The sequence below is a fragment of the Periophthalmus magnuspinnatus genome, chromosome 11, assembly GCF_009829125.3.
Source record: "Periophthalmus magnuspinnatus isolate fPerMag1 chromosome 11, fPerMag1.2.pri, whole genome shotgun sequence".
Taxonomy (NCBI): Eukaryota; Metazoa; Chordata; class Actinopteri; order Gobiiformes; family Gobiidae; genus Periophthalmus; species Periophthalmus magnuspinnatus.
The window spans coordinates 15398170-15425672 of record NC_047136.2 but is presented as its reverse complement, the minus strand read 5'-3'; positions in this window follow the sequence as shown (position 1 = coordinate 15425672).

The following is a 27503-nucleotide window of genomic DNA, read 5'->3' as shown; positions in this document are numbered from 1 at the left end:
TTCTTCCCTTCCTCTAGCCCCCTTCTTCTCACGTGCTCTCTCTACCTCTTTCTTTCTTTCTTTCTCTGTCCTCGCTACCTTTCCTCTTTTTATTCCCTCCTGTTTTATCTCAATCCCCCTCTCTCACTACATCTTGCTCCCTCCCCCCATTCTCTCTCTCTCTCTGTTTTTTCTCTCTGTCCGTCCACACTAAATCCAGTTTGGTTTTGGCTGAAGCCGAGGTTGTTTCTCACATCCCCTCTTCTCTTATGGTCTATTAAAAACACATTTGCAGTGAGTGAGTCTTATGGGTGCGTACTTCTCTTTGACAGATAGAACAGGCATTAAAGGTGATGGGCCACAGTTGGACAAATGTATTGATTGAACTAAGTGAGCCTTTTATATTGGCCTTGTTTTAAAGAGTCCCAAACCTATCCTTGAGCCGGACACCATTAGAAATTGATACAAATGTATTCACAGGCTTCACCTTCCTGCTTGTAGGAGGCATTTTGGGGAATTTTGAGATAAAAAAATATAATTGTTAATCGCTTTGACAACAGTGCCAATTTTTCATTGCTCTGAAATAGGCCTGTCATGATAATTACCATATCAACTTCAATTGTTCAATACATGAAAGAATGAACCATACTTTTGGGGTCAATATTAAGCATGTTACATTTTATTTACACTACTAAGAAATTTTTTGTTATTTTCTTGATTATATGATAAGATTTAAGCTGTAAAAGGTTGAATAAATAACTTGAATGACTTATTACAGATGCAAACTAAGTACTGAAGTGTTTCATTTTTGCTGTTTATTTATTGCAGCTCATGTTTTTTTTAATATTGCACATTTAGAATCGTTTTTGTGATTTAAAGCCGCTCTTGTGTTATCGTGTCAGTGGCATAAATTAGTTTCAGTATTATTGTTTATCGTCTACATTTACTTCAGCAATATGGTGAACTTCAAAATCTGTCCTTGTGACAGGCGTGCTCTGAAACCTGTACTCATTCCACGTTAAGAATGTGAACTTTTGTTTTCGATCACAACCAACTCATTTAGGTTTTAAAAATGTTTGAGGCATTCCCAGAACATTTACATCCCATTATCCTGCGGCTTTAGCTAGAAATTAGCTGAAATGCTGTGCAGTTGGAAATCGCTCAAGTGGGAAATGACCAACCTCCCATTTGCTTGGAACAGCTTTACAAATAAGGCTTCAGTTTGGGGCTGGGCGATATGACAAACAAAACAAAAAACTATTCCTTTGATAAAGTGTTGTGGGGATATCCTCATATTGTGATGATTCTGTGTTACTGCAGCAGTATGCTCAAACACACTGTCCCCAGCCTCTCTTATGTTGAGGTGGAATGTGAAAATGTCAGGTGACGAGCGTACTTTTTAACAGTATGAAGATGGTGTACACAAATTTTGATACTTTTTTTTGTCACAGCTCCTTGTGTTTTTTGTATATCCAGTCTGTAATGTTGAGTGAATGATGGTGGTGGATTTAACAAATCTTTGGAAGCCGTATATGGCTAGCTCTTAATGACGTTCAAGTTAAAGGAAATGTATGTACGATTTTGATATTAAACCGCATAAACATGACCTGGCCGTGTCCCCAGATACACAGTCGACATGTTCAAATCAAAAAAGCTTTTCCTCATAACAATTGTAATGCTGTTTTATTCAAATTATTAAAAAAACGACGAATGATGGCTTGCTTTTTATAAGTTGGTGCTTTGGTTCTCAGGATTATTGTCTAATTAGAAATCAGAATGAGCCTCACATCAGTCGTTTGGGTTGCCAGTTTCAATGCTGAAATCCAGTTGGTTTAAACCTAAAAGGACTCTCTCTGATCTGAATCCTCACTGCTTAAACCCCAGCACTTTCAACCAATCTTTAATCAGTGCTAGTGCAGCCTCAGAGCTTTCACATGAGGCATGAAGCTTAAAATGACTAAAACTTGTATTTGTCCTCTATATGCAGGCTAAGGCGATGACTTGTTTTGTTTGTTTGTTTGTTTTTTAATCCATAAGTGCACAGGCTACATACAGTTTCATCTTTGGCATATCTCCCACAGATATTTCAAATTGCACTTATGTGACCTATCAGTAATTTTAGTACTTGTATTTCTGACTATTCATAGCATCACACAGTAATGATAGGGAAGTGTGTCAGTGTGTTATTTTGGGCCTTTGTGAATCTGGGGCCAGTGTTTTGTGTCTCTTTGGTCCTGAGGCTCGGTAATAATAAAGACTGGTGTAATACTATAGGCCCCAGAACGCAGTTCAACAATAGGATGGCAGCGTGTCATAGAATAATCATAGCTTTTCTTCCTGCAGTCTTTGAACGCCTCACAAGACAATGGGAGGCTGTGTCTGAGGCAGCAGATGTCACTCACACTCTCATTAAATGTATTGTACAGAGTTGATGCCAGAGTTAATGGTGTTTTAAAGTAATGATGTTTCAAGTAATCATTTTGAATGGAACTTGTGTTTGCTGTGCAAATAGTCAGCAATTAGTCCAAATGTACATATACTTTTCCAATAGTTTAGTCGTTTATGCAACATTTTTGACCACATAGGGACCCAAACCTTAACAGAGGTAGGGAGCCAAAAACTGTACTCAAGTAAGAGCATAGACTGTATAAAGAAGTCGACTAAGAAGTGGACTAATTTAAGACCAAAATGACGTGGCTCACTGCAGCAGTTATAGAGACAGGGGTGACAATTTTTCAATGTAAAGTGAATTGGAGCTAGAGTAGATGGAGCTGCATTTAAGATGCAAGGATTATCACTTCCTATTTGGAACGCAGCGGCTTGCGGGTCAGCTATGTCCTTTTTATATATACAGTCTATGAGTAAGAGTAAGGTTATTTCAATATAATATTCCTCAAGTAGAAGCACAAAGTTGTGTTCCAAGACATTACTCAAATAAGAGAAAAAAGAAATTAAGAGTAACTTAAAGAGTAACTATCAGAATGTAACATCTGATTTATAAGCTAAAGTGAGCGTAGTTTGAAAGACAAAACATTAAATAATGCACAAAATCTGGTATTTTCAAAATACAGACAGAAAAAAACAACAAAAAACAACTACATTATATGAGTCTTGATGTAGACTTACTCATAGCGGGAAGAACAACCAAAACTTACTTCAATCAAAATATTACTCAGGTAGGAGTAAAAGAATGCTGCCAGGGAAAAAATACTAAGTCATTTTTTTTAAAGTTACTAAGGTAATGGTACTACCCACCTCTGGAACTTAAAAAAATCAAACTAATCTAGTGCTTTTGTTGATATTTGCTTAAAAGTTACAAAACTGTCTATATCAAAAAATAGAGGAGACCATACTGTTATTTTGGTGGCAATGCTCGCTTTAACATTGCAATTTGTATTTGAAAATATAGTTTGCTTTGCTTGTTGTCTCTGTTGGAACACTTTTCTGGACTCCATCAGGACCACAGCTTCCTTTTAAAAAAAAAACCCTTTAAAGAACTGTCCAAGTCAATGAAGTGTAGGCTTTCCCTTGAGAGCGATTGATTAATGTGATTGACAGATGGTCATTGGGGGATAGTTTCAGCCTTTACTTCGACAAAAGGCTTGAAGGAGGGAAATAGTGTTCTACAGCAGGCTCAAAATGGAGCACAGCAATATGATGTTTGAATTGGACAAAACAAAACATAGGATAGAATATACACTTTAATCCAAAAGTATAGTTTGCCCAAGAAAATATTTAGCATTTCAATTATCATCTGCTATAAACCAGGCCAAAAGAAGCTGAAAAGATTAATGGAATTTATTTTTTTTTTTTCAAAGGCAAAAAAGTTACTCAAGTAAAAGTAAAAGTACCACATGACAAAATCTGCTTAAGTAAAAGTATTTATGTACCTGTTTAACAATGTACTTTTAGAGTAAAAAGTAAAAGCATTTCACACAGCTGTTATTCATCTGTTAAAGTGTTAAGTGTTATAATGACATAGATAAAATATTGATACATGTTTTGATCAGCAGTAGCAATACGAATCAATTGTTTAACCTTTCTTAGGAATTTTGTATATTTATTTTTGTTTGCTCAAAGCTGAAAATGAAGCTGAAGCTCAAATCTTATGAAAAGTACTTTTTACTTTTCATCCCAGTTAAAAAATGTAGTGGAGTAGAAAGAGCAGATACCTCCTGTCAAATGTAGTGAAGTTAAAGTAAAACGTACCCTCTGTAAAATTAACCTAAGTAAAGTACAGATACCTAAAAATTGTGCTTAAGTACGCTGCAACGTTTACTTCATTATCTTCCACCACTGATTAAACGGCGATGTAAGTACTCCGCAGTTTGAAAACCACTTATATGAACCCACTCTGTGTAATTAATCAAGATTCAATCATTTCTAATTGTCAGTGATCAGCTTGGGTCTTTTTAATGGAGACGTCTACAGCTAAACCTCTGCAAGTAAGTGGTAAAAGATTTCAGACTTTGGCGAAAGAAATTCGTGTTAAATGTCAGTTATTAAATGAGATGTTGCCTGAAATGTTACATAGTATTGCATTAAACTCTATTTGGCATTTATTCAATAACAGGTGTAAGAAATACCTTTTGCGTTCTTGCTTGCGTTGTCCCCTCTGCACAGATCTGATTTGGAGGGATTACCTGCGTGTCTCCCTGGAGATGTAAAAGGTTAATGCCACACTGTGAAACGTTCCTGTCATATCAGTATCATCTATGGAAAGAAGAAGAAAGTTACAGTTACAGTATTGCGGCTTATTCCTCTGAAGCAAAGCCAAGCCCTGTATCGTCTCGTCTCTTATATCTGTTGTAGTTGTGCACTTGATGCTCTTTTCTATTAGCAGTTTGTGACTCACTTGTGGCGTTTGTCAAGAAAAAAGACACAGAAACATGAACTTGTATCCCACTGGAGGCATCACTTCACTGCAACCTGAACCGAGGCCACTGGATCCTGTGTAAATCATTCAGGAGCATGTGTGAGAGTGTCTGTGTGTGAGCGCGTGTGTGTGTGTGGTAGACTGTTTAGGTGCGGAAATACTGCTAAACAATGACAGGATGCAGGGACTGTAGCAGAGGATTGTATGGAAAAAAACACAGGGATGTGAGTCAGACTGTAACATTGAATCAGTAGAAATGGGTTACAGGGGAAAAAAAGTATAAGTCTTATTTAGTACAAATTATAACTGCACAGTAAGATTACAGGAACCTTGGTATGGTGTCATTAAAGATGCAATATGTAACTTTTCTGGTGAATTCTCTGCTATCTGTATGTTTCCATAGAGATGTCATTGCTTCACCTTAAATGTACAGAAAACCTCCCCTGCATTTATCCAGTTACAGATATTTCTATTGCTCAAAAATACTTGCATTCACAGTGTGACTCTTGCCTGGCGGTGTCATCTCCGTGGGGATAAACATTTTATCAGAAAAGTTACATAGTGCACCTTTAATACTGTTAATGGCGTTTTTGACTGTGTGAATAAGGAACAGAAATAAAGCCTTGCTGTTTGGTATATTTTGTTCTCTTTCAGTATTCAGTTTATGAAATGTGTCCTTGCTATTATCTCAAAGACTGACTATTTTTATCTATTTGACCTTCATATTGTACATTCAAAATGACAGACAAAACTCTAAACTTGCTGCAGAGACTGGCGCCTTCCCTCTCTGCCAACACAGACACAACTCAGCAGGAAACACAACTTTGATATTTGTTTACGTTTGATTTTACTACATAATAACTACCGTAAATGTGTATTGTTCTTTTGGGTTACATAATATCTGCTTTAACATTTCCAGGAGACTTTTTGAGTCCAGTTAAGACGGATTTTTTGCCAGAGAACTCAGAGGAAAGAACAATTGTATATTGAGAGAGTTTGACCAGGAAGAACACAGCCCTCGCAGTGACCTTCACCAATAGACTTAGAATAGAATGTTCAAAATGTCAAAACTGACAATCATTATTAGACCTTTACAATAACGTCTCATTAGAATTTACAATGCAGCCTTTTGGACTTTCTCTCACATGGAACGGTTACATCTTAGATAATTTTGTCCACTCTTAAACTTGAACTTTTGCAGCGTGCATGTTCTGTTGGATTTTTGTTTTTTTATTTTTATTTTTTTTATGGTTGTGAAGTGAAACATTTTTGGCATCTTTGACCATTTCTGTCACACTGTTTCAAGGTTGATGTTGAAACTAAGTTCTCAAACTGTGGGGGTTCTGGTTAAGATCTGGTTTAGTTTGAGGTTAATCTATTGTTTAAGTCCTTTTAATTTGTCAGTTTTGATTAGGTTAGACTGAAAAGCAGGACTAAACCAGGACAAAGCTAGGACAAAGCTAGGACAAAGCTAGGACAAAGCTAGGACAAAGCTAGGACAAAGCTAGGACAAAGCTAGGACAAAGCTAGGACAAAGCTAGGACAAAGCTAGGACAAAGCTAGGACAAAGCTAGGACAAAACTAGGACAAAACTAGGACAAATCCAGGACACCACCAGGACAAAACCTGCCCTGAACCTGCCCAAGACCTGCACCAGACCAGGACAAAATGTACAAATATGAAGTGCTGGTTAAGTATAATGGCATTAATAATGGTGTTGCTTTTATGAGTAATCTAACTAATGACACTTCCCTCTGCTGTAACGCTGTTATAGTTACTGCCAGTGTAAGAGGGCTTTTTATTTTACTGTGAGTCTCAGTAGGTGACTGATCAGACTCAGCTCTCTCGTCTCATTCAGGGGAGCTGCAAAGGTTTGTTTCTTGTTTTTGGGAAGTAAACAAGACTGAGACGAGGGATCAGAGACAGTGAAAAATCGACTGTAAGGTGCCCAATCGCTGACAAAGTGGCAAATGCTCCTGCTGCTTTTTTTAACACACATGAGGAAATTTTTGTGGATTTTATGGATATACATCATTATTTGGCGATTCTTTTGTGATGGGAGCACAAACGACTACAGTGGGAGTGACACGTGCGTCTGGACTTAAAATCACTAAAAATACGTCACCAATGCGATAGTGGACACAGGCCTCTGGTCACACTACTTATCCTAAGTGCAGCTAATCTAATATTTGTTTGCTGGTTTACCTCTAGTTTCATAAGTGTCAGTGATGTCATGTGGTGTGCACATGTTTGTAATGCTCTGATATCTGTGTATTTGGTAAATGTGTGTTTGGTCACAGTCTGCTGTGTAAAGTGGACAGTTGTTGTTTTCCCTGTGTTGTTGTGACGGTGACTGTACAGTCCATGTTGATGCTTGAGCTCTGTGAAGGAGAATAGCCTATAACGATGGTTCTTGAAGCATTTGGAGATTTGCAGGAAAAATAAGGTTGAATATACCTCATTTTACCTGAAAAATCAGCTGGGGATTTATTTTTTAGAATTTGTATTCTTACTTTATCTGGTCATTTGTTACTTTTATCACCCAGTAACACAGTTACTAATGCAATTACTTTGGGGGAGATGTAATGGTAACTTTTTCAAATTACTTTTTTGAAGGTTCTTGCCCAACACTGGTGATAGTGACCTAATTTAACCAACAGGAAAAGCCTTGGAGTTATTTGCTGACATCTTTTAATTTGAAAGGATATAAGAAGTGACGGCCCCCTCTTCCTGTACATGTGGATATATGTTGACATGTTGCTACCTGTCTGGTCAATGTTTACTTTCTACAAACACAGGTTCCCTGTTCACCAATGGAATCATTCCAAATAGGTGTAAGAATGTACATTCTACTTTATGTGAAGTTGGAAAAGGCTCTTTAGTCAAAATGCTGTGTAGAAAATATCTTGATGTATCTTGTATTATAATTACAAATACAGGCATTAACAGTTTGGATATTACATTTGGCTACAGTAAAGTAGATGATTGACAGTTATAATAATTACCACTGTGCTGGTTTAGTTACAGTATGAATCGTTGCTTCAGGATTTTTTCCACATGGCAAATATTTCTCTCTGCACTGAGAACAGGTCTAGGCCATAGACTGTATAAAGAAGTGGACTAAGGGAGTGTGACATCACACATTGCGTTCGGCTCCAGCCAAATGAAGCTCATCGAAACTAATAGTTTTAGGAGTAAATTTGGAGCCAAGTTCCATATTTGAAATTATGACCGCGAGTCTCAGAGCCTCCACAGAGCCAATCCAGATTGGGGCTGATGAAGCTAATGGCCCTTCCCGCCTGCACCACTGGTTTAGTAAGGACCAGCCACTTAGCAACGCTGTCAATCAAACCTGTAGCGGGACCGACCTCGGGGAAAGAAGGAGCCTGATTTGTCTGTTATTAATGTTCATGTCTTGATTTACAGACATAAAAATGAAATAAAAACACGATGATCAGGTAGAGTGAGTTTAAGACCACAATGATGAGCTTGACAACAGGAGATGCAGAGAGAGGGCGCGACAGTTTTTCAATAGAAAATTAATTGGAGCCAGAGTCAATAGAGCCGGAATCACGCCCATACTCACTTCCTATTTGAAACACGGTAGCTAGCGGGTTAGCTATGTCCATTTATATAACAGTCAATGGCCTAGACTAAATACTGCATGTAAATATCAGTGTATAATCTGTTTAGGGGGCTAAGTACATAATGTGTAACGTGTTTGCTTATGAAATGCATGGTGGCTTAAATATAAGTCTAACTGTTACAGTAAAACACTGTAAGCTACATGAGAATGTGTTTGTAGAACCGCTGAAACAAATGTCTGCATTATATGATTGGATGCAGTGCCTGGTACAAGACTATACACTTACACCTTAAGTCTTTTTCTCATAGTAAACTGGTTTAGGGAGCTGATTGGTATGTAGCACAAACTAGCAAAGAATATTACAAGAACAAAAATATGTACTGGAAAAATGGACAACAAATTGTTTGGAATCTGAAATAATTCTACACTTTGTTCAGCTGTTCCTCCTGCATGGGCTTACTTTATATTACACATAATACTTTTATTATTCTCTTTACTGTAATTTTTTGTTTATCTGTTTGTGTTTTAATTTATTAGGTTTAGAATTGTTTAACTGTATATGCCAGCCAATCTTCCTGGAGTCCATTTAAAAATACTTCAGGTGTTTTAAAAATAATATAGAGAGTACTGTTACAAAATGTCTTTAATTATATAAATGTAATCATATTAATTCAAAGTGCATCTGACAGGCTTCCATGTTTTTCTAATTATTACTTTGTTTGGCGGAATAGTACATATGGTAAATATTTATCATTGTTTTATAACAACTAGTTGAGAAGAATACAGGAAGTAGAGTTCTTAAATGGAATACCGCTCTGCCTCTGTCATCAACATGGAAAATTGCATCAAAAATGTAGGGACAGTTTACATGCAAGGAATAAATTTTTCTGACAGATTAAACACTGACTTAATATAATAAAGGTGTAATTTATTTTTATTTCTCGAATTATAACTATTGTGTAATGCAGACAAGTTTTGACCCTTAAAATGGTCGATATAACAGGCTACAGATGTGAAATATGTAAATCTAATTCTTGTTCTGTGTCCAACCAGGAAGTAAAATAATAAACTTCACCAGAATAAAAAAATAGACAAAATGAAGCCAGTTTTCTTGTAATATCTTGCATTTATGTTGACTGCGTTTTAGTGAAAAAGTACTCTTACCTCTCATATGCGCTTTAATCTTACATCAACTAAAACAATTATAGGCCTACCTGCTAACAGACAAGCTTGCCATCTATTTTCAGACAGTTGTCAGGCAACAATACTATTATTATTTGGAAATGTTGTCAGAGAAGCATCAAAGAGTATTTTTGGAATTTATATGAGGTATCAGGCATTCTCCTATCAAAATAATTGTGGCCCATGCAACATTTTCACCGTAAACCCAATAAGCAGTGTTTCCCAGTAATAGAGGAGACTATGGTTATACTTTATGTCTGTAGTATTGTCTTAAACTTATAAAAGTAACCATATTTTATCTGTATTTAGTATTTTTTTTTTATCAGCAGAGCCACATTCCTCCATAAATTGTATTGAATAAAGTTAATAAAATATGGATTGCTTGTGCCACCATAGTCTCAGTATAAACTTGTGGGAAACACTGCTATCTGTATTCATCTAGTCTATCCAGCCCTATTATGCATCAGCCAATTACTCCCTGATCGATCCCCCTCTACATTCACACATCTTTATTTCATTACATTTGAATTCACAGCCTGTCCGTGTCTCAGCCCCTCCCATCCCCACTGAGCCTTCCCACAATTCCTCACAATTTTTCCTGTTTAGTCACATTCTCCAGCTGCACTGGGCTGCATCACAAATCAGGAAAAGCAATCAACGTCAGATCTTACACCGTGTCTAACAGCCAAGCTAAACGATTACAGAGAGTATAGAGACATGTGGGCAGCGCGTAAGACTCTTGGCACTAGGGTTGAGGGTTGAACAACTTGTGAAAATACCGATATGCAAACTGATAAGCTAAAACCAGAATCACATTTCACAACATGTTTGTACAGATCTAAACTATAGCAGCTAACAGTTTTAATGCAGAATAAGACAGGACATGTTGCTTGTGAAGGAAATTATGGTAATTATGGTAAAAAATTGCAGCCTTAATTTTTGCTTTGTGATTTTGTTTTGAATGTGTTTAATCTTGCAGCCCTCCATGGCACCTCTCCTGAGACTAAACGGCTTTCATGAATACATAAAAGTGAATCGCAGAAATGCTTACAGAACATAATGTGGAGATATTACCAGCAACGTCATAATGTACTCGAATTATATGTGAGATTGTAAAGTGGAGCTGAGCAATTGCTTTTGCCTCAAGGGGAAGTCTCCATAGAGTCAAGTCCTATATGCATTCTACTGAGTGGTGCGTTGGTGACTCTGCTGTGGATCAGGGTGTCTCAAACTGTGGTGCGTAGCATCCTCCGTGGTTCAATTATTTGCCAAATTTATAGTCAGTTTAATCCACATGTTTGTCCTCTTTTGGCTTAGTCTAGGTTAAGGACTAAAGCAACAGTGTAGTCCTATTTTAGGCTGGGTTTTGTCTTAATTTAGACCTAGAATTGTCCTGTTTTCGACCCGTTTTAGATCTGGTGGTACTTGGAAGGCAAAGTGTTTTCTTAGATTGTACTTGGTATGAAAAGTTTGAGAACCACTGCTCTAGATAGTATGGCTTTGCACAATACTGACATTTCATAATGGACCCAAACTGCTCAGGTTATTACATTTATTATTGTATTATATTATTAAAGTCATATGACATATTTGTTTTAGAAGTTGGTCATGGGATTACTGTACTTTTTTTTAAACATTATTCCTTTCTCTAGTGGCCACATTTAATCATCTGCATATGTACAGTAATTTGTCTGCAGATTGTTAAACCAGATGCCCTTCCTGTCTTTACAGCGTCTGTGCTTGGTTGCCCCTAGTGGCAGAATTACTTTTTTTTTTGGTTGTTGTTATATTTTACATCATTATCAAATTTGACTGATCTGATTTAAACCTTGTCTTTATGTTGTAAGTATTTTAGCCTTAAAATTGTACTTTCTTTTTGACTTAAAAGTATTTATATTCTTAGTGTATTAGTCACATTATTGTAATACAAAAAAGTATTATTCAGTAGTGACTATTGAAGTATTGTTGTACAGTGACTGAGAGAGGACAGTACGTGCTGTGGAGGTCAGAGCTTTTCATCAGGGAGACAAACTATTGATTCATGTGAAGGAAATGCACCAAGACACCAGCAGGAAAGAGAGAGAGAGAGAGAAGGTGAGAGGAAGGGGAAGGGGAGGCAGAGAGACAGAACCCTAGGAAAAGAGAGTGCCAGAGAGGAGAAGAGGATTGGGAGAAGAACAAAATGAAAGAGAGAGCAAGAGATGAAGACATAAAAGAGGGGAGGAGATACTGGAGGGTGAGGGAAGAGGTTGTAAAGGAGGGGGAGAGAAGGAGAAGATAAAGAGGAAAGAGAAGGAGGTTATGAGCAAATGAAGAGAGAGGGAGAGAGAAGTGACAGAAAAAGTGAGGGTGTAAGAGAAGATTGGTGGAGAAAAGAGAGATAAAGGGGGTAGATGGGGTAAAGTGAACGGGGAGAGGGCGTGAAAGCTAGGGTTAAAAGAAGAGAGAGCCAAGTGACAGGAGAAGAGGGGGGGGGGGGAGAAAGAGACGTGTATGAGATGAGTGTAAATGTACTGATATTTTAAACCCACTTTTAACTCAAATATTTTCGTATTTTCTTGTTTGAAGCTGTTCTATTGCATCCGGAAATGAAAGTGCAAAAATGTCCCAGCTGTAGACAGTATATATAAAATGGACAAAGCTAACGGACTAGCCACCACGTTTCAAATAGGCAGTGAGCATGGGTCTTCGAGTGCTGGGTCACTTTCTATTGAAAAAAACATCACCCCTCCCTTCATAACTGCTGCTGTGGGCCTTGACCTTTTGGTATTCAAATGTTTGTATCAACCTGCTCTACATAACCCTGATGTTTTTATTTTGCCATTTTGTCCCTAAGTAAAGATATGAACATTAATAACAGATGAATGAGCTGCCTGCTTTCCCCAAGGTCACTCCCACTAGCATTAGCAACAGATTTACTGGCAGCCTCTGTGCTAAGGGCCCGCCCTCTGCTAGATCAGCTCCTGATTGGCTCTTGGTTTTGCGCTTGCATTTTCAAATATGGTCCCGGGTTGCAGATTAGCCACTATAACTGCTAGCCTCAATGGTTTGCAACCGAATACTATGGGTAACATCACAGCATTTTAGTCCACTTGTATTATACAGTGTTGGGTCCCAAAAGAAAAAAAAATAAAAACAAAAAAAAAACTTTGGTGCAAGTTTGAGAGCAACCCGGGACATCCTGCTGCAGTCATGAATACAGCTCAGTGTGTGAAGAGAGAGAAGAGAGGGAGGAGAAAAAGAGAGATGGAGAGAGCGTGAGTGAAGAGGAGAAGAGAGGCCCTTTAGAACGAAGCAACACAAAACACCACGGCGCAAGCGAACAGATATTTCACACAGTATTCAGAGCCGCACAAAGGCACGCATTGATAAGGCCAGTCAAAATCAGCTGGGCATCAGGTTATGTAAGAGGAGAGAGGGGAGAGAGATGGAGGGAGTAAGAAAAGGGGTGAGAGGGAGGAATAGATGAAAGAGGAAGGGAGTTATAACGAGGGAGAGAGAGGGGAGAGGAGGAGCGGAAAGAGAAGTGAGAGAAGGGAGAGGAGAGAGAGAGAGACAAAGAGAGAAAGAGGGGTGAAAGAAGAAGAGAGGGACAAAGGCAGAGAGAAAGGGATGAAGAGAAGGAGGTGAGAAAGACACAGAAAGAGGAAGAGGGAAAGATAGAATATATGGCATTAGGGAGTTCTGCTTCTGTGTTAACAAGGGATGACAGTTTAGACAGTGGCACCTCCAAAGCCCCTTGTATTGTATGGGCCCCCAAAAATCCATATAGGTCAGGCCCTAATTATTATCGACAGCATGTACCGGTAAGCAGCAAAGTTGTGAAATTTACACTCACTGTTTAATCAATTACCAGGCCTAGTATCCGACCTGCTTTATGTAATCTGGTTTAATCTTCTCAAACCTGATTTCTTTAGCTGTTTATTTATAGCTAACATTGCAATATCATAGTTTTTTACAATGATATTAGATATGGTAAAATAGATTGATTGGGGAATGTATGAGGTTAATTTTGACTTACTTCTAACAGTAATGAGACAAGGACATACAGATTTGACCCCAGCCCAATGTCAGGACCCTCCTTATGGGTCAGATAAGAAACACTGCACAAAGCTAACATAAAACCAACACAAAGCTAACACGAGGAGAAAGACGTCGCTGTGATAAGGCCCTGTGTTCTGGGCTTATTCACTTGTTTCATGTTAATCCTCTGCTCTTTTCATTGTTATAATAAATCCTATTACTGGACTCTATTGACTGTATGAGCTGCTTTGTCCATAATGTACCGTAAATTTCGGACTACAGAGCGCACCTGAATATAAGCCGCACCAGCTAAATTTGAAGAGAAAATCAATTTTGTACATATATAAGCCGCACCTGAATATAAGCCGCAGGTTTTCATATTGTAACATGAGATATTTACACAGAAAGACGGTGCACCGACACGCTTTTTTTTAAACTGTGCCTGAAAATTGGCACCAACACGACAACAACACGGGATGAACACATCTGCAGGTTTAGAAAATAAAGCTGCACCAACACAGAAAACTTTTATTTCCTCTGAAAACTTTTGTCGTCTTTTTACATTGACCAAGTTGGATTCATTGATGTCGAGCTTACGTGCAGTGGCTCTATTTCAGGGGTCGGCAACCCGCGACTCTGGAGCCGCATGCGCCTCTTTCAGCCTTATACTGCGGCTCTGCGTGGCTTGGGAACTGACACTGACACAGCTCACAGTCCTGCGTAAAGAGCCCTGATTTTCAGACGCTGTGCGCACAGGGGTCAGGAGCAACTTTCGCCCGTCCCTAATGACACACTAATAAGCTCGTCCGTAGAAGTATCATGAAAATCCTGTTGGAAATCGCCACAGAAATCTATTTGACGTAATAGCAAGTATATTATCTGCTCTTGTCTCCGCGATGACGTTTCACGTATAACACATCAGACACGACGCCCAAAAGTAGAGCCACAAGCGAGTGAAAATGAGCCACACTGATGCAGCGGGTTGGTGAGTTGTATTTTTTTTATGCACTTAAGTTATTTTTGCCATATTTATCTGCCACGTGTAGAAGGCTTGTACGTGAAAATAAAACATTATTCCGTTATATTATTATTATACACCGTGTTATCTTCATTTTAGATGTCAAAAAGTATTTGCAGCTCCCAGTGTTTTATTTTACGTGGAAAGTGGGTCCAAATGGCTCTTTGCGTGTTACAGGTTGCTGACCCCGATTCTATTTCCTTCTTTATCTTAAAAAATGCATCATATCCATTTCATGATGCGCAAAATGATCGTTCAAAATCAAAACTAGTGAATTCTTCAGAGCAGAATCTTTCCCCACGTCTGTCTCACTTTTACGTTTACAGCTAGAGAGCGCCCCCCAGGGGCCGTTATCCAGTAAAAATTCCATATATAAGCCGCACTGCTGTATAGGCCGCAGGGTTCAAAGCGTGGAAAAAAAGTAGCGCCTTATAATCCGAAATTTACGGTAGTTTGCCTTGATAATGTATTGTCAGAGTGATGTTGAGGTTACAGAGCATTTTTAACCCAATTCTCTGACTAATTCTCATACAAGCAAGCTACTCTTTGGACATGAGACAGGCATGCAAACTTGAGTAATTTAATTGCAAGGTTAACATTTAGGTTTGCATAATGACATTAGACAAGCAATACTGTGTTGGTATGAGTAACCAATGATTTTCTATTTATCTTGAACTTCTTTAGAATACAGTTGATGCTTGTTCTAGTGTTTGCTCTTATGAGCCTTAGAAGGATGAAATCAGAATGAAATTGGACTTTTTTGAATACACCAGATGGTTATATTAAATAAACTACAATACTTGTACTACTTGTATTGCCTTTATTAATATTGTGATATCAAAATCAGTATTGAGTCCTTTAGGGCTATAGTTGACTGCCACCTCAGCTGGCTTCTCTTGACGTAGAGGAGCAGCGGCTCTACTCCAAGACAAGACACCATGAACCAATTAACTGACTAAACGACTAAAGGCCTACAGCCCTATAATCCTTTCTTTTCTATCAAAATATTGCAATTGCATAACAATAGACTTTACATTTTACCCTCTAATCAGTAACACATTTGCACCAGGACAGAACCAGGACAAACTTCAATTGATATGATACACTTACACCTAATATTCACAAACCGATTGGCCATGACGACTTATATGTTCATCCAGGGCCTCCTAATACCTGTGTGAGCCCTGCGTCACATTGACTGTCTGTTTCTTTGTTAAATCCTGGAGATGAAAGACCTGTGACCGAAGCTCTGATGATTGAAGCTCTAATTCCTCCTCCTCTACTTAACCGGAGAGTCATCTGACCACGGGACCGTATAGGGCACTGAGGGAGACCTATATACATACTATAATCACTTTTGTCAGAGGCCAGAGCAGAGTTTTCTTTTAACATCAACTAGCGTGCTAACTGCACAACTCCCTTATTTCCTGGTGATGGTTTGCTGACCATGGGACATTATAGGGCACTGCGAGAAACTTATACACATGTATCACTTTAATACATTTTCAGACTGGAGTTTTGCCATATTTGTAATGCTAACAACAACTAGCATGTTAACAGCGCACCAGCCTTACTTCTTAGTTTGTTGAAGGTAAAAAATCTTAATAATTACATTTATATAGAACACAGCAGTTTCATTTTGACATATTTTTTTTACAATATATATTCGGGTTGTAAAAACTATTGAAAATCAGATGCTAATCAATACTAAAACTAATATCGAAAGTAGATACTCATTTGAGCATGTATCAGTACAAAAAATGACATTAACAGGACAAAATTTCCTGAGCAGTTTTAGTGTTATTTTGAGTTTTATTGGTAATGGTAACATAAAGAAAGTACTATTGTTTTATTTATGAAAATTGAATTATATTCCTAAAAAGGAGCATTTTTTATCTTCACTGTGGTATAATAATCGGTATCGAGTCAATTCTATGATATCGAGTTTGAGTTTTTAGTATCGTGACAACATTACAATATATTGGGGCAGGACATATCTTACTTTATTACATGAAAAAGTCATGTACATAATGGACTTTTCAGAGATTTTGAACATGTCATGACAATGTTTAATATTATCTTATGCAAAGTTGTTTGATTTTGATTGATTCATGCACGTTTGAGTAATCCACATTAAAGGCTTTAGTTCTCATATTATGCATATTCTAATAGTACTTTTAATAACACTCCACTCCCACTGTTTACTACATGTGCTGAGTGCCCATAGAATTTTCCATTCAAATGAGGTTGTGAGGTAAGCCTGCCCTCCACCAGGACACACAGTAATCCCATTCATCCACTTTACTACAAACACCCCCGCACTGGGACTGGACTGTTCCTACACAGCTACAGGTGAATACATCAGGCCTGTACCAATCAGATTACACAGGAGGGACTCTAGTAATTATGTAACTACAGTAAAGGGTTGTAGTAGGTTACAGACTAGCTCTGGAGCTGCTATTACAACTACTATTACTTTGATTATAATATTATTACATCTAATATAGTACCGTGAATATCAATACTAATGGAATGCCTGCTTTCCCTCTCTCTTTTCCTCTCTCTCTCCCTGATCATCCCTTCTCTCTCCCTTCTTCTTCTGCAGTATCTTTATTAGGTCAGTAGTCAGTGCTGCTGCTGCTGCTGCTAATCTCCCGCAGTTTCTCTCAACAGGCTTTGTTCCTAGTTGAGAAAGTCTAAAATTACCCAAAATGCTTTGAGGGAGTGTGCACAGTGTTTCAGCACTGGATCTAGAGCTGAGGTGATTAACAGCTCCTCAGAAGAAAAAAAGTTGTGGCTGAGATTTCATGCAGAATATTGTGGTAGGAATATGGTTAGTGTTGTAATAGATCATGAGTGAACTTGCAGGCATAGTCAGATTTAAGTCATTAGAATTTGAATTTGGGATGTTTATATTCACAATTTTCATACTCTCTTACAAACTAACTAAACTGGGACTAAACTGGGACTAAACTGGGACTAAACTGGGACTAAACTGGGACTAAACCGGGACTAAATGTGGACTAAACTGGGACTAAATGTGGACTAAACTGGGACTAAATGTGGACTAAACTGGGACTAAATGTGGACTAAACTGGGACTGATTGTGAACTAAACTGGGACTGATTGTGGACTAAACTGGGACTAAATGTGGACTAAATGTGGACTAAACTGAGACTAAATGTGGACTAAACTGAGACTAAATGTGGACTAAACTGGGACTAAATGTGGACTAAACTGGGACTAAATGTGGACTAAACTGGGACTAAATGTGGACTAAACTGGGACTAAATGTGGACTAAACTGGGACAAAATTTGGACTAAACTGGGACAAAATTTGGACTAAACTGGGACTAAATGTGGACTAAACTGAGACTAAATGTGGACTAAACCTGGGCTAAACCATGACTAAGCCAGGTCTAAACCGGGTCTAAACCAGGTCTGAACCAAGATAATATTGAATTACCCCATCGCACAAAGCCAAGTTTAAGCAACAGTCACACCTTTGCCTCATGACTCTCCCAAAGTTATTTCTGTCTTCTCTTAGTGTTAAATTGAATTGGAGCTGAGTGTGCGGCTGAAAGGTCATCATTACCACACACTGTACCACTTTTCCAAAGCATATAATGTAGTTGAGACCCCGAACCAAAATACATCTACAAATAACATCAAGTCTGTAGATATTTCAGCGATATCCAAATCGATTTATGTCATACAGCGTTCAGTAAACCCAAATAACATAGCAGATTTGATACACTCGGTTTGATGTGCTCGAAAGTGTCTAAATCTGTACTGTGTAGATTCACCATGTAAATATATTAACCAAGGACTGCAGTCTATGTGTAACTGGTAGGTGGCAGTCATGTGAGATTTCTGAGCTGGCGACACACTCGGATTGATTAGACTGGGGTCGTAAAAATAACCATGGGGTGTATGTGTATCTGAATAATTTGTTGTAGTGAATGCATATCAATATTACTTATGTTTTGGCTTGGAATGGGCGATATATCGGTTCCAGTATCATATTGGTCGAAGTCTGTGCTTATTCTTTGTTACTCGATACTGACATTTTTTTGCACTTAGCTCCAGGTCGATGATGATTTTTGGGGTGTTTATGCAACCGTGAATGCACCCTTAAATACAATTGATGCTTTCCATCTAACTGAAGGCACTGCTCTGTTTTGAGATCTCTTACTCACGTTAGACCTTATTTTTATTATAACACAATCCGATTTTGTAGCGTTAAACAAGTCACTCTCAAATAGCATTACAGTCACAAACTAGCTAGCATTAGCCAACAGTTTTTCAGTTTGCTCTCACCTTTTTTGTTGAACATCAAACACTTAAACAGAACCATTTTTAAGATTTTTATTTTTTTTTAAGTAGTTATCGCTAATGTGTGCATTGTGTCACTATGGTAACTGCTGAACATTCTTCCATAAACCCCCCCAGCATGATGTCACTGCAAAGAATCAATGTAAAATACAGCTGTGCCTGACAAATTTTATGTTTTTTGGATTGGGTATAAAGTGGAGAGCTTCCAGTTTCATCACTAACCAACCAGCCTTTGGCAATTCAGTTCAATTAGTTCTAGTATTTCCCCTTGTGGAGTGTGCCAAAGTCTCATGCATGATTGTGGGTTAGATTCCTGGAGATTGTTTAGCCTACTCATCCTCCCACAACCTTCTTGCTCAGAGGCACAAGCTCCAACCACAATGCCACTATGAAATTACAATCCTGTATAACATTTATTCACAAACTAGACCTGTATAATAGTCTGGCTATCTTTCTGTTTTGCTCTACACATTGAAAGTGTTGACAGATAAAGAAGGAGTTGGAGTGGAGGGGTCAGTGACTCTTATTGACATGTCTAAAAATACTAACCTGACTTTCACACTCGTCCTTGGTCACACTCTCTCCATATTCATACCTTAATGTAAATATATGTGCATAAATAAGGTGTTAAATGGTATCTGTGAAAGTGTGGCAGCAGCAGCCTCTCAGTGACCCCTCCATCTGGTGTGGAGTGGTACTGGAGACTGCGTGGGTTTCATCAACAATGGCCTAACTTGATCTGGAATGCTTGGAAGTTTAGGATGTGGAGCATGCGGAGGAGATTAGAAATATTAATATTATTTGGTCACAGTATCAAGAAAAAAGTGACAGTGACAACTTTCAAAACAAACATCATTTAGTCATTTCAGTTCACTTTACTAATATTATTTTCATTAGGAACAGGCCAGTATGCTGATCCTGATATCCGTTATCTGGCCTGTTGCTATGGCCGATAACCGATATTTGACTAATACAGATATTTAGCTTTTAAAATGCTTACCGATGCCCAAAATGTTAAGCTAAAGTAAAGATCACAAATTAACTTTTCAGTTTTGTAAAAATCATAACAAAATGTATCTATCTGGGATCTAAAATAATGAGTTACAGGTTTGTGTAAACGAACAGCCACAACTTGCTACTGTTTCCATTTTCACCTTGACACACGGTGAATGGAGCAGCAGAAAAGAAAAAAATAAGATAAGTACTGAAAAAAAGATAACAAGTACTGACATCCAATACCGATATTGAAGAATCAGTATCATGTCGGCCAATAGCGATACTGGGACCAGTATATCACCCATCTCTACTTTTCATCTGGCCGTTCATGGCACATTAGCTTATTTTTATCATTCAAAGATCTCATACTTTACATATACAGAAGTCATACTAGAGGAATTGTGATGTAATGTGTGAATGAAGGATTTTACACTTGTTTTTTTCATGGCGTCAGTAATTGTGAATAATCTTAAATATGCAGCATCTTTCTCTTTTTCGAAAGTTCTAGGTTCTCTGATGCTGCATGGTTGTTCTCAGGATACTCGCCCTTTGCTATAGATTTTTCTTTCCACTTGCTTCACTTGTCCAACCTTATGAATAAATCATAACACGCTTGCACTATCTGTCTATCTCTTTGTCTTTCTATCTCATATCTCCTATCTCCCCTCTCTCCTTTCTCTCTCTCTGTCTCTCTCCTCTCTCCTTACTCTCTATCTCTCTATCCATCTATCCATCTATCCATCTATCATCTATCCATCTAACCAGCTATCATCTATCTTCTATCTAACATCTATCATCTCACTTTTCTCACCTCTTTCCTTTCTCTCTCTTTGTTTCTCTATCTTCTCATCCATCTGTCTGTCTATCATCCATTATTCCATCCAACCTTCCTCTCTCTTTCTTTCACTCTCTCTCTTTCTCTCTCTTTCTTTCAGTCTATCTCTGTCTCTCTCTCTCTCTCTTTCTCTCCCTTTCTCTCTGCCTCTCTCTCTGTCTCTCTCTTTCTCTCTGTCTCTCTCTTTCTTTCACTCTCTCGCTCTCTTTCTCTCTCTCTGTCTCTCTCCCTGTCTCTCGGTCTCTCTTCTTCTCTCTCTGTCTCTCTCTTTCTTTCACTCTCTCGCTCTTTCTCTCTCTCTCCCTGTCTCTCTTTCTCTCTGTCTCTCTCTGTCTTTCACTCTCTCGCTCTCTTTCTCTCTCTCTGTCTCTCTCCCTGTCTCTCGGTCTCTCTTCTTCTCTCTCTCTCTCTCTTTCTCTCTGTCTGTCTCTCTCTTTCTTTCACTCTCTCGCTCTCTTTCTCTCTCTCTCCCTGTCTCCCTTTCTCTCTGCCTCTCTCTTTCTCTCTGTCTCTCGCTCTCTGTCTCTCTCTCCCTGTCTCTCTATCCCTCTGTCTCTCTCTTTCTCTCCCTTTCTCTCTTCCTCTCTCTTTCTCTCTGTCTCTCTCTCTCTTTCTCTCTCTCTTTCTCTCTCTCCCTGTCTCTCTGTCTCTCTTCCTCTCTCTCTGTCTCTTTTTCTTTCTCTCTGTGGATCATATAGTCAGATTAGATGTTCAGATTAAAAGATGCAGAGGAGGCAGAGTGAGGAAAGACAGTGTTGGGGTGAAGAAAGAGGATTAATGAAAGAGGAGGTACCAGATGGGATTTCCCACACACACGCGCGCACCCCCCCCCCCCCCCCCCACACACACACACACACACGCAGGTTTGGTTTGCTAAATGCTTTTTGAGGATGTTACATTGACTTCCATTCATTTTCTGCTGATTGAACCTAACCTTAAGAGTAACTGCTCAGTATTTCACTTTAGAGGAGATGGCACCTCCCCACAGTCTAATCTCTCCTCACACTTCACATAATAATGACCTTAAAACTATGCTAAAAATGTTTGCTTATCATTTGGTCATAGAGGCATATACAGAATAACTATACTGTGCAAAAGGATTGGTTTATAGACTAATTACAGGCAATAAGTAACTTTTACTCCAAAATTGTATGTAGACAAAGCTATTCAAATATTCATTGCATAGGTACCACCATGGACTCAACAGAAACAGCTCTTTAAAATAGATGTAACTACAGAGACTTGACTGTCATGTTGCGTGAGTCTTATCCCCATTATGCAACCACAAACAGTGTCAATCTCTTTTCATAATTATCGGTGAACACTGAACAGTGGCAGTGACATCATTACAAGGCCCATTACAACTTGTCCTGTTTATTTTGCAGTGAAGCGTTTAATTTCACATTCCCGTCAATCAGAGCAGTGTCTTGTTCTCATTTGCTCTGTGAATCTCCACACAGACATGCACTCACTCAGAGGAGGGTCCACGGCCCTGTCTGGACCTGCCTTTCCTCAGATATCCCAGTCACCAAAAGGTCAAAATGATAACTTTGTGTGGACTATATGGCAACTTTTAGGCTCAAGTGCCACAAACATATAGTAGATTACCTGATTTTTAAATGAAAAACCAAACTAGTTCATTTTAAACAGTTCCGAGAGGTCCAAAGTTATTCCTCACTTACCTTATACATTCTGAACGCCCTAATTATTCACGGCGATGAGTTTATAAGCACTTTTCACAACTTTTAGGGAAGAGAGTGGAGAGTTTCTCATCACAGTAAAGCTAACAACAACAACGTACACTTCCAGATTATCGGACAATAAAATGAGCTCAGTAATTAGATGCAGACAGCACACAGCGGACATATTATGACCTCAAGAGCTTGGAAAGAAATGGGGTCTTTAGTGATCTTTAAGAATAAGAAAACCTGACCAGGAGTGCACAGAAAAAGTCAGGAAAAATGTGGTATATTATGAATTAAGTCAGACACTTTTTAATTACATAATAGAATTGTAATCTAAACCAGAACCAAACTTTGTAGCCCAAACTTGGAGGATAAATTACTTTGGGTAATATGGGAATTCTCGAAGTACTTTTTTGGTAACTTATAACATATTAAGCTCTGTGTATGTAATTTGTTAGATTTTTTAAAATTATTATTATTTATAAGAGTTACAAAGAGTTCGAAAAATCACTGCTATTATCGCCTTTAGTTTGTGAGCAGCCGGTCTGGTGGATATGTGTTATAGTTGATGACGCTGCAGAGAGCAAAAGAGAGAGAGAGAGAGAGAGGCTTGAGAACATTCCTGACATTACACTCTGAAGGAGCAGGAAGTGCTCAGTTTGGGTTTTTATGGTTCTTAAAGAGACAGCGATGCCTCTGGACCAGGGAAAGTACCAACAGAGGGGTTCAGAGGACTCTAACACATTTGAGCTCTTTGACTAAAAGTTATTACACTTAGAGGTGAACTGTCAGTTATCCAGATCATAACATCAAGAAACACCCAACCTTAACCAGTTAAAGTAAACAAATAACTTTTAGCTTTGAGAAGGCTAACCGCAACAGATCTTCCTGGTTAGCTCATTTAAGTGTTGTTAATGAGCAGATAAAATGATTCTATTGATGGTGACATAAAAATCTCCGACCACATGAATGCCGCATAAGCCATTATGACTGGTTTAAACATTTTCCATAATTTCCTCTTTAATTTTTGTCTGCTAGCCAAATTGTAGCTCTCCAGATGATGCTTTGACACATGTTCAGTAAGGATGTAACAATTTGCAAATCTCATGGTACAGTACTGTCATGATATTCATTTGAAGGTACGGTATTTATTGCAATATTGTGGAGTTGCTAACAGTTTTGAAGAAATTATACTTTTTTCCTTTTAAAAAACCTTGACAAGTCTTTGGAATATAACATGCAGTAATATAGCCTCAAAGAATAAAGATTATAAGGAAAGTTTTTAATAAGAGTTAATGTATATCTTCATACTGTCTGCTCTGAAATGGAACAAAAGGCTGTGATCTATGTAGTTACCATTGTCTTTTAGCTGCTGTTGCCACAAAACAAACCATTTAAGCAAAGAAGATTATAATTCAACACTGTGACAGCCCATGATATTATGAGACCTTCGATGATATGGTGTCACTTTTACCCCAATAAGGATATTACATGAACTGACCTATATTCTATTAAAATAAATTATGTCATAAAAGTTGCTTCAGGCTTCTCATAATTCTACTTTATCTACTCAAGCTATGCAGAGTTTGAAATTATTTTTATTTTTTATTTTTTTGTTCCTGAGAAAATGATTTGCGAAAGGTTTGTGTCCCAATTTGATGACTAACAATGAGCCCTGGTAGATTTAATGGGGTCTTCTCAGCTCAGTGTGCATTAGATTACTACTGTACTGTAGTTTTTACATTTGGTAAGTGTTATAATAATATGTTTAGCTCTATTTTCCTGGCCTCTTCTACAGTTGTATTAGATGTGATCTTTCCCTCTGCTCCAGTCACTCACATCTGGTCCAGACTGTTGACTTTGACCCACTTATCCCCTGAAACCTGATCTTTGTCATCACAGAGAGATGAGAGAGAGTGAGAAGGAGACAGGAGATGGAGAAGAGAGAAGAAAAAGAGAGAGGGAGAGTGAGAGAGAGAGGAGAGGGAGAGGACAGAGAGAGATAGAGAGATGTAACAGAGGAGAGGCTGCTGCGTGTACTATTCAGTCTGACAGCAGCGCGAGGAGAGGCAGAGAATACAGAGGAGGTGGGCAGAGGGGGTGAGGTGGATTGCGGCTCACTGTAGTGGAGAATATGATGGATGCTCCACTGGGTTTGGTTTGACTGCTTTATAACCAGAATAGTGTTTGCATATCTCTGTATTTCTGACACTGCCGGTGAAGAATAATAATAGATCTGTAATACTGACAGATTGCTGACATGGTACTATATACATTTGAGCATCTTTTAAAGTATTCATGATAAAATCAGGCAGTTTGTGTACATTTAGTTTTTCCTCATTCATTTCCCCCCCACTTACACCCTGTTTTCACGATAAGGGCCTGAATAGATTTGATGTGGTTAATATGCATGTTAATAAGAATTTGAGTAATGTTTCCACTAAACACATTTTGTAGAGAAGCTCCCCTAACAAGTTTTCTAGTGTTGGACAACTTCCAAAGTGATGTGGTGTTACAAGTCACAGCCTGATGAAAACTTAATGAGTTTGATGCATTTTAAATTTGTTCACAATTTGCAGACACAGAAACTGTTCAGAGTTACAATTTGGGTCACTGCTTGTATTGGAAGTGCTTCTACATGAACTAAAATGGAAATAACTTTTGCAATATGTCATATAAAATGACAACCAAAATGTTTCAGGTGTACAGATCGGTTTAACAAAAGGAGAAATGAAGAATTTGCCAACGTTTAAACAGATTTTCTGTTTTCATAAAGTCACCAGTCTTCTAGAGAATTTAGGTTGTTGAAAGATCTAATATTTGTGATCATTTTGTTTGGAATTTGCATCAAATATTCTGGCAGTACAGAGCTGAGCTGAGGACTTTTCCATCTGAAGGTCCCAAAAGTGTAGATATTTTTAAATAAAGTTATGAATATTGAATGAACGGCAGTGCGCACAGCTTGTCCCCTTTTTGTGGTGTGTGCTTATGTAAAAGGAGGTCACCGTCCAGGTCGGTCATGGTGATTTTTAACACAACCTATAGGAAGACATTGTGGGACTTTGAGTTCATGCTATTTAATTTTTGTCAATCTGAAACCTATGGACACAAGATTAGCTATATGAAAATAACTCAAGTTTTTTGCTTTAGTGATTTCAGATCAGTTTCCTAAAGGACCAGGTTAAAAAACAGTAGGTTTCAGCTGGTAATTTAAAGGTCCTATATTACACACAAGGGATTCTTGTGAGCTTTAAGCCGTTTAATGTTACCTCCTCAAAAACATACCCAGAGTTGTGTTTTCTTCCATTCACACTGAGTAACCTTGTATTATTAGGATGTCTACTTCTACAAAGCTCAAAATGTTCTGTTCCACCTTGATGTCATTTAGTGGTAGTATTCAAGTTAACAGCTACATTTTACCTTTTGTTCACCAGAGAGAGACGTTTCCAGGGCTGAATCATCCAACAGTGTTTTCTGTTTAAGAGAAGAACCCATGTTAAATATGCAGGGTTTGTGTGTTAAACATGTGTTTATGAAGCAAATTACAACTCCAGATATGTTCAGAAAATAGCATAATCTAGACCCTTTAAGGTGTACTTCATGGTCAGCCTGGAGGGAAGATTGTCCTCTGTATTTTTCAGAACCAATTGGAAAACTTATCCTGAGGAGTGGGTGACGGCAGTTCAGCGTCTAGAGACCCACCTCCAGATCTTGAGTTGCAGTTCCTGGTTAGGAGTACTAAGTTGAATAATGTGTATGTTTCTTAAAATTGCATGAGTCAGACTCTCTGCATATGTTTGTCCATTCTTTCGCTGTGACAGATTGCTTTTGGCTTCTGTCGGAAACATTCCTGGAGAAGTAAAATGCAGACTTGTGTTTGGGTTGAGGAGCTGCCTGTTCACTGTCTGCTCTACTTTTGCTTCCAGCCTTTGAATATTTTACATTTTTGTGCACATCAAAGAAAATACAAAAATGAAGACTTTTATATCATAGTATAAGGGAAGACAATACATCGGTTCCAGTATTGGTATCAGCTGTTATCGATATTTTTTTGAGCTGTCCCGTTCTCCATGTGCCATTAGAAGTGAAATAGAAGTGAACAGTGTTTTATGGCTTCATGTTTACACAATAATATCTTTATATTCCAGATAAATGCATTTTCTTATTATTTTTACAACAGTGACGTTAGTTTTTGATCGATATTTTAACTTAAGATATATTTGTGAGCCTCGCTATGGATTTTAAATGTGAAATATTGGTATTGGCAAATATCAGCAGTAGTCCAAATACCGGATATCAAAAAATCCATATTCATCTATCTGTAATGGACAACTACATTGCATTTGTGTAAAAAATTAGAAGCTACTTTAACATAGGCAGCTCTTTTCACAGATGTTCTGGTAATAATAGGTAGATCATTGAATGAGCTGAAATTTTCCTTAAGTTTATTTTGTGAATGGACTCATTTTTCACTTCCATCTTATTGAAAACGGACAGGTGGACTTCAGGTATAAAGCAGGGTGTCAGGATCACTACAGGTTTTATTTTGTGTTGATGAAGGCTAATCATTCCAGCGAAATCAACATTTAAATTTTGGAATTTGTTTGTACAATATATCAAGTGTAAAACAATTCTCGTGTTACTGCTACTGGAAGAACCACATCCATGCGCTAAATTAGGTCTTAAGTATAACTCATAAATGATGAGAAAATAATCATTATACTATCTGTAAGTTGGATTATGATGATAAGAAGCACCAGAGGAGAGAAAGAGAGGAGAAAAGGTGAGGAGCAGCAGCAGAGAGAAGGAGGGGGAGCAGGGGCAGATGGCACCGCACACACAGAGGCAGAGGGAAGGAGACGCTGGACTTGTACTCAGATTGGGCAGACTTTTTTTTATCCTTACAACGTATTTCCTCATCATTAATGTCAAATAAGCACTTCCCCAAAGACACAGGTTTTAACACAGTCATTCTTTTGTGCGAGAAG